The sequence below is a fragment of the Arachis ipaensis genome, chromosome B06, assembly GCF_000816755.2.
Source record: "Arachis ipaensis cultivar K30076 chromosome B06, Araip1.1, whole genome shotgun sequence".
Taxonomy (NCBI): Eukaryota; Viridiplantae; Streptophyta; class Magnoliopsida; order Fabales; family Fabaceae; genus Arachis; species Arachis ipaensis.
The window spans coordinates 125,543,393-125,553,223 of NC_029790.2; positions in this window are offsets into that span (position 1 = coordinate 125,543,393).

Below are 9,831 nucleotides of genomic sequence, written 5' to 3' on the forward strand. Positions count from 1 at the left end.
CACAAGTATCCCCAAAGTACACCAAAATACCAGAATAAACTCCTATCTCTCCCTCAACCTCTAAGAGGAGCAGCATATACAAGTTACTTGGAGAGTAAGCTAGACACATATGTACATATTTACAAACAGAAATCCAAAATACACCCGAGAACTACTTCGCTTCAAGGATCCAGCCGCCTAGCAAGGAGCCTCTCGACCTACATCTGAAAAATAGCAACACAGTACGGAATGAGAACCAAAGGTTCTCAGCATGGTAAAAGTGTCACGCGTATAATAAATAAGGTCCTGAGAATGCCATAGGCAATCCTAGAACTCCGTTATTTAGTTATCCAACTTAATTACTAAACAGAAACTATAAACAGGGGTAGGTATTCTAAATCTACCTAACTACTCAATTTCAATCCTAACCTAACACCAAACCGTTTCTCCATTTCCTCCATCCCTCCATCATTCATAATGCAACGGAAACAAGCAGCCAAACAAGTTCACGAACAAGTAATGAGCAGATAGTACAAGTAGCAAGTACGACATGTAGCAGGTGGTATATATCGATTAGGCAAACCCAGGAAATGCATAGCGATCAAAACAAACAAATGCATATGATGCATGCTTGTTCTATATATGGCTAATGGGGCCCATCTGTCAGTTATCCAGCCAACCTAACAAGTAACCTTAGACTGTCCCCCGTCGCGCAGCCCCAAGAGCCTATGCATAGGTTTCACATTCAACATCAAGTAATCGCTCAATGGGGGCTATACATACCTGGGAATTTATACGTGCCCGGTTACCCTTACGATGTAGGGTCAACAGAGTGTCGAGATTCAACCTGGAACACGTGGTGGCGAGCCACGATTTTTACCGAGGGAAACTCGTATCTCAAATATCATTATTCAAAAGCCATTTTAATTTCGTTATCAATACATCATCAATTATCAAGCCTTAGCGTTAAACTTCATTAACACTCTTATTTTCTTCATAAAAGCCACCATTTATATCTTACGTCACCCTCAAGTTATCTTGTTTTCCTAGCTCCTTTTATCCACTAGACCTAAAACCATACTTTAAGCCTTAAAGGGAAGAAAATGGAGGTTTAGAAGTGGAAAATTGGTTTAAAACAGTCAAAAACCAGTCTTTTGCAGCAGCCAGCATCCACGCGTATGCGTGAGTCATGCGTACGTGTGAATATGCACACACGCGTACACATGTTTCTCGTGCATTCATTGCCAAAATTCCACGCCACGCGTACGCGTGGATGGACGTTTTCTCAAAAATGGGCACAATGCCCAGAAAGCTTGCTGCACCTAGTTTTGCCAACCTGTAACACAGATTTATACACCAAACTTTCAACGTCCATAACTTTCTCTATGAACCTCCGTTTTTCACAAAATTGATATCAATCAAAAGCTCATAGAACCGTCTTTCATTTGCAACAAATCACAACTCAATCTAAAATTTGTGGAGTAAATTATGGACGTCCAAAGTTCATCAAAATCACTTTTTACAAAATACTTCCAAACCTCATTTTCATCAACTCATGCTCCTTACCATTACAACTTGCATTTTAATACCATATCAGCCTATTTCATTAACAACCATTATCCATGTTACCTTTAACAAATTCAACAAACCTTGATCAACAATAATTATCAACATTTTCCTCATACATCAATAACCCCTCATTTATTTATATCAACTCTTCACTTATACCACCCTTCATCATATATTTATCAACCTTCTATCAACATATAACAATTAAATGCCATTAACAAATCAACCCTTCATTAACACATATCAACTCATATAACAACTCTTTATTAACCAACACCAACCATATTCCATCAATATATATCAACATCAACACAACCTATCATAAATAAATCCAAGAGCATACCATTAATAACTTCAATACCTCATAATTCCAACACATATTCACCAACAATTTATCCCAACAACGTTACAAGACTAATCATTAAATGCAATCAACCAATTCAACTTATCCTATGGTTCCTCTAACCTAAGTTTTCACAACACCGTAAATATTAAACGTGCGAAACTTAAACCATACCTTGGCCGATCACTTTGCATCACCCAAGGCAGCCTCACAACACAAAACACAGCCCCTCCAAGCTCAATTAAAACAGCCACAAACCAAGCCTTGATCACCAATAAGCCTCCAAATACTCCCAATTCAATTCCAATGCATATATACCCACTTAAGCTACACCTAATTCATATACATGTTCCAATTTTAGTTTTCTCACTATAAATGCAAGATTGAGCTAGGGTTAGGGTGTCCTTACCATACCCATATGCTCAATAGCTTGAGCCCATAAGTCCCAGAAGCTAACTTGAGCCTAAAACATAAAATTGGACAAGATTTCACTATAGGATTTTAATTTCACCAAAGAAAGGGAAATAGAGATTCTGAATCAAATATGAGACTTACCAGTAAAATTGATCAGATAGAAAGATAGAGCTCGACGCGCTGAGCGCGTGGCCACGAACGGTGCGGTGATCGGAGCTCGGACAGAGGAGTTATGGTGGATCAAAGGTGGTGAGGGTTTGAGAGCTCCTCCTCCCTTCCCCAATTCTGTTTGTGTTCGTTGCATGCAATGGGGAAGAAGGAGCTGCTGTTTTCTTTAAATGTTTGGGTCCGGTTGGACCCACGGGCTCGGTTTGGGCCCTGATTAAACCGGTTCGGCCCTTCCGATCCGATTTTGGGCCAAATTTTTGAAATTGGTATCAAAATTCTCGTTTCGATGAGTTCTATCCTATTTCGATATTAGTTTTTCATTTTTAGATTTCCTAATTAAAATTTAATTTATTAACTAATTATTTACTGATTTTAGCAGGATTTACATCCTACCCAGCTAATTAAGAATGTTGTCCTCAAAATTCAAAGTTAGTTATCTGAAAAGAGGTGTGGATAGTCCTTCGGCATATCCCGAGTTTCTTAAAGCCGACCTCGATACTTGAAACATCCATCTCCTTTCACTTAGACAGGATTAGATTGTAAGGCATGAATTTATTTTAGAAGCGTGTTTCAGGAGTTACGAAGTGTGGAGTGTCCGTTGGATAGGTTCGAAAGGTACAGAAGAAAAACTATTTGGCACGTCATTGACCATCAATACTCTCCAATAATTGAAATGGGATAACTTAGCGGGGTTTAACTTCTTATTTTTTGATTGCTCGTCCGATTCTAGTTTATTGAAGTAATACTCAGAAATAGGTATCTTCTTCCTTCCAACTTGAGAAGTCTTCTTCCTAGATCTGCCTATCTCTTTTGTCGGCTTCCACAATGAGAATCCTAGGTCAATTTTGAGTAACTTTTTCTCTGTTGTCTCGACTATCAAATTTAGAAATTAAGACGTCTGATGTTCCAGTTTCCAATTAATTCAGAGGTGTTTAGCGTACTGTAGAGTCTCACCTTCTCTCTGATGCATAGTCTCGTTGATATCCCCAATAAGTAGTCTGCTCCGATGGGCAAAACGGACTTGATCACTTGATCCACGAGTTCCTAAGAGTATCACCTTTTGTCCTAGACCTTGGCAATCTATTACGAAATCGATAGCTATTCCCTTTTACCTTTAATGTAGAACCTTTGACGGTTGTGGCATTTCGAACGGCTTCCGGTGGTCTCTCATTTCTTTCTCATACGTCAAACTTGTGATCATATAGATTTCTCCTTCGTTCTTCACTTTTGGCTTGCTTAAAATATCTTCTTGGATTTATGGTAGGTTTTAGAAATCTTAAGGTAAATTCGAAAATCCTCTCTTGGTATCTTCTTGATTCAACCGGCTTCAGCACTTTTAGTAGCTCCTTATCGCTGTTATCGCACTCCTAAAGTCCTTGACTCTACGATCTCTATTTCGGCATTAGGCTTATAAATCTCTTCTTAGTTCCCTCTTGTTTACTAGACTTCAACAGCCTCGGTAGATCTTTATCGTCTTCTTATGCTTCCTGCATTTCGTCCTTGCTACGTTTTAAGACTGTAATAGGTTTAATTTGACTCCTTTAGCTATATCCTTGATATCCAATTTTAAAGTTCCAACTTACCTATCCTTCCTCACTCTGAAATTTATATTCAAGCATTTCCCCAAAAACTTCTTACTCAGGGCATCCGTTGCCACTTCACGATGTTGTATTTACACGCATCCTAAACCCCTCTGGTAATGTATTGCACCTATTCTGAGTTGTTAAATAAGTTCGGGTATCCTGATTACTGGATTTGGGGTTAATCCTTCTCTTAGAGTTCGAAAGCTCTCTTCATATTCGGGTATCCATATAACCGGTATATTTCTAGCGCGTTAAACTAATCATAGGCTTTGTGGTCGGCAAGAATTTAAAGCTCCAAAACTCTTTTTGACGGCGCACGCTTACATGCTTCATCTTCCGAGTCCAAAAGTCCTGCTCTTAAGGAATCAACATCTCAACAGTTGCAACTATAATTTATACGTTATACTAATATAGGCTTGAGTTAATTTTCAAAAGGACATTAAGCTCGAAAAATGAATGAGCAATACAAACGGTGTTCGTAATAAGTCAGAAAGAAAATCTTGTATACGGTTAATCAGGATTATACCGAAATGATGGAATGCACAAGGAGAGGAACCTAGGTGCATCTCAAAAAAAGAGTTCAAATTAAAGACCTTTGATAGAAAGAACATAGAATATAGAGTCAAAAAAGTCTCAGCTGATTCTGAAGAACATGGTTTGCGAATAAGGGAAACTTTAGTCATAACGAGCATACAAGATTCAAGGATTACGCGTTTATACCAAGACAAGTTTAGACTCATCCTGGAAGAAAAAAATTTCATGCGCATAAAGAGTAAAGTTAGAAAGGTAATCAAGCCATTTAGGAAGAGCTCTGGATAGAATGTCAATATAGGTTTCAAAAGAAGGATTAGATCGAGTCACGAAGGTTCGTTAGCACACTCTCTCTACAAATTTCAGTTTTCAGTTTTCTCACTATAAATGCAAGATTGAGCTAGGGTTAGGGTGTCCTTACCATACCCATATGCTCAATAGCTTGAGCCCATAAGTCCCGGAAGCTAACTTGAGCCTAAAACACAAAATTGGACAAGATTTTACTATAGGATTTCAATTTCACCAAAGAAAGGAGAATAGAGATTCTGAATCAAATATGAGGCTTACCAGTGAAATTGATCTGATAGAAAGGTGGAGCTCGACGCGCTGAGCCCGTGGCCGCGAACGGTGTGGCGGAGACCGGACGGAGGAGTTATGGTGGATCAAAGGTGGTGAGGGTTTGAGAGCTCCTCCTCCCTTCCCCAATTCTATTTGTGTTCATTGCATGCAATGGGGAAGAAGGAGCTGCTGTTTTCTTTAAATGTTTGGGTCCGGTTGGACACACGGGCCCGGTTTGGGCCCCGATTCAACCGGTTCGGCCCTTTCGGTCCGATTTTGGGCCAAATTTTTGAAATTGGTATCAAAATTCTCGTTTCGACGAGCTCTATCCTATTTCGATATTAGTTTTGCATTTTTAGCTTTCCAAATTGAAATTCAATTTATTAACTAATTATTTACCGATTTTAGCGGGGTTTACATAGCAGCTTTTTGAAACTTCTGCTATGCATGCGTACGCGAGGAACACACGCGACGCAACCATTGGACACTGTCCAGAGGGCTCACGTATGTGAGATATGTATCCTGTATGTGGACGTGCATTTTTCTTTGCTTGCATACGCAACCACATGGCACGCGACGCAAGCAATGCTCTCGGGTTGAGCAGCTTGCATATGCGAACCAGTGCCGTGTACGTGAGAGGTCCAATTTTTCCAGGGCGCGTATGCGAAAGTTGACACGTGACGCGATCATGCACTACGGATTACGCTCCTCGCATACGCGAGTAGGTGTCGCGTACACGAGCCCCTGTTTATTCCAAAACTTTAATTTTTTATTCTAAATGCTTTCCTCCAGCTTTTAAAACCATTTTTACTCTTGTTAAAAGCCTGGTAGGTGGAAATTGAGTGGTGAAGTGTAATTAGGGCCGTGAGGAAGGTAACATGTCGATGAAGAAAGAAGTGAATTAATGATAAATTATGGATGATAATGATTATATGATTTTACTGATGATGGTGGTGGGAGTGTTGTTTATGTTATGAGCCGAATATTTGATAATGAATTATGGCTGATTATGATTGTATGATTATTGATTGATAATGTGGTTGTTGCACTTCCAAATATCTGTGATACGAGTTTTCCTGGTTGAAAGCAGTGACTTGCCACCACGTGCTCTGAGTTGAGACTCGATACTCTACTAACCCTATGTCGTAAGTGTGGTCGGACACTATGAAATTTTTGGATGAGCTTGCCCCCGTGGATAAATACTGGTGTGTGTGTGTGTGTGTGTGTGTGTGTTATATGATCATGATTGAGAATTACTTGAGTTTTGGGGATGCACGACAGAGGGACAGTCCAGTGGTTAGCTACCAGGACTTGTCGAGTTGGCTTTATAACCGACAGATGAGTAGGACAGGCATGCATCATATGCATCTATATGTTTGTTTGGTGTGCTTTATTTGGAATGCCTAACTGATTGCATAAACTACTTATTATCTCCACAACTTGTGTATATGATGTTTTATGCCTCTTATAAGTGATTTTGGAGAAACAGGTTCTGTAAACTATATTTTGGGCTTATTTTGGGTTCTCTTGTATATATATATGTATATATACCTATGTGCTCTGGCCGGTTTATCTTCGTGAGCTGAGTCAGAAGCTTTGTTATACATATCTTGGAACTCTCTTGTGCATATTTATATATCTTTGCTTAGTTTATTCGCATCCTTCTCAGTTTACGTTTACCGCTAACGTTGACGTGAGTGTTGCGCTTTTCGATCTAACGCCTTTGCTTTAACTTTTCTTCAAAGGCTCCTACATAAAACTTCTTTTCAACTATATTTATATATATAATTTTACTTTTAGTGGTCGTAATACCTCACCACCTCTGTCTTATGACTTAAGCATAAGATTCTGTGTGGTAGGGTGTTACAAAGGGGGGTCGAGGTGAATCAGCCCTCTCCGATGAAAAGGGTGAATCAAAAAAGGAAAAAGGTCGATGTCAGTAAGAGTAAAGTTGTGGATTTGACCGAGAACAAGTTCACTGAGAAAGAAATATATCTGGATCAGGTGGAGAGGTTTACTGAGAACCAGAAGATGTTGTACAGGTATAAGGGTGACGAAGATCTTACGTCGTTATGGAGTGGTCACTTCCCATTCATGTTAGTGTCTGATGAATATGGGTAGAGTCCAGCCGATGTGAAGGTTGTCCATTGTAACACCCCAACTTTTGACACTTTATGACCAATGTCAATCGTTTAGGTGTTACTTGTCGTAAGGAACTACTTGGCTCTAGACTCGGATTTCATAAGCAAATGTTATAAGCCTTTATCGATTTAGCGTAATTAACTTATTTATCATGAAAAATCATTCAGCTGATCACAAGGTTAATACTTAAAGTTATATTGCAAATAAAAACTTGGTAGCAGAAAATATATACATATATACATATTCACAAATATACATATGAGTTAAACTTGGAGATACATATCATCCATAAAAAAGACCAAGTACTACACTAGGTTATATACATATATATAGAAAAAAAAAAAGAAAGATAGTTCCAACCCTCACACGGGTTCCCTAAACTGGAACTGCTCTATTGAAAGATCCTATCACTCTAAAAAGAACTACTAAAGCAAGGAAAAGTAATATTAATGATCTTAAAAAGGGTAAAAGTCAGCTAGGTCAATCTCCGGAATGGTCTCCAGCTAGAGGAAACACGTACGGCACGCCAGGATTGAAACGTGGGTGAGGTACAGAAACCTGAAACTCAAAGGACTCCTCTGCCGATCCCATCTGGGGAGGGAGAAAAAAAGAAAAGAAAGATGAGAACCTAGAGTTCTCAACAAGGTAAAGAAGGGGACCTAAGGTCTTTGTCTCTAAGTTGTCGTGAGAACGAAAAGAGCAACACACAAAAATACAAGCCACAAATTTACATACAACAAGTAAATAGCATAAACATTTAGTAAATAGCAATAAATAATTCACACAAAGTTCATATGCACAAACAAGATGATGCATGCTTGATCCTAGCGCAGTCATGAGCTCATGCATCGGTTGTCTACCCGCAACCCGATGTTACTCGGGGCGAACCCTAAATATGGTTTTTTTACCGTGTCAGTCAGGCACAATTATCATCATGGGTGAACCCATTTCAGTCAAGATATATTGGCATCACGGTAAGAAACAGGCTATCAGTTAGGCAAACATTTTCGCATTAGCAATCTCAGGCTATCAGTTAGGCAGACACTTTTGCATTAACAATTTGGCACAAGGCCCATTCAACATACAATTTTCAACTTTTTATATCATTCATTGTTTCTCATTTTCTTTTCTTTTCTGTATACCTCCACATCACCTTACAGTTTAGGCATACTTCCGCATCACCAAGTAGCTAAACATACCTCCGCATCACTAAGTAGCTAAACGTACCTCCGCATCACCTGTTGATATTTAAAATTTTTCTAGGGACAACTTACAAACCTTTGATTAACTAAGTTCATACATTCTGCCAAAATTTGGACGTAACCTTTGGGTATAAATCAAGTTTTACCATGTTTGGATTAGAATTGAATTTGATAACTGGTGCACGAATTGTGAATCACACTTTTCACAACGCGTACCACTAACCAGACAGTTAAGCGCGAATGAACATCTTAGATAGGAACAAGCGTGTTTGAATAGAAAACAGAAATACTTGCATTAATTCATCGAGCCACAGCAGAGCTCCTCACCCCCAACAATGGGGTTTAGAGACTCATGCCGTCAGAGAATACAAAGTTTAGATCTGAAATGTCATGAGATACAAAATAAGTCTCTAAAAGTTGTTTAAATACTAAACCAGTAGCCTAGGGTTACAAAATATGAGTGGACTATGATGGATGATGCAGAGATCCACTTCTGGGGCCCACTTGGTGTGCTGGGGCCCACTTGGTGTGTGCTGGGGCTGAGACTTTAAGCAATTCACGTGCAGAGGCCATTTGTGGAGTTGAACGCCAGTTTTTGTGCCAGTTTGGGCGTTCAACTCCAGTTTTTTATCCTTTTCTGGCGCTGGACGCCAGAATTGGGCAGAGGACTGGCGTTGAACGCCAGTTTACGTCGTCTATCCTTGTGCAAAGTATGGACTATTATATATTGTTGGAAATCCCTAGATGTCTACTTTCCAATGCAATTGGAAGCATGCCATTTCGAGTTCTGTAGCTCCAGAAAATCCAATTTGAGTGCAGGGAGGTCAGAATCCAACAGCATCAGCAGTCCTTTTTCAGCCTGAATCAGATTTTTGCTCAGCTCCTTCAATTTCAGCCAGAAAAATACCTGAAATTACAGAAAAACACACAACTCATAGTAAAGTCCAGAAATATGAATTTTTCCTAAAAACTACTGGAAATAAACTAAAAACTAACTAGAACATACTCAAAACTATATGAAATTATCCCCAAAAAGCGTATAAAATATCCGCTCATCAATAACCAATTTAATAAAATCTGCTGCTGCACTAAAGAGAATTTTGGAAAAATACAGCAAGCAGTTCTGTTTTTGATAAATCTATGATAAATCCAATTCTAATCCAATACTTTTAGATTTTGGTCAGAATACACTTAACACCCCTAAGTTTTAGGACAAACAAGTTTCAGATCCATAGCACCTCATTTGGTCAATTAAATGTCAGTTGGAAGTGCTGCCCTGTTTCTTTAAATTGGTTCTGAATTTCCTGCGAACAGCCCAACTTCCAGTAGACATAACTAACTA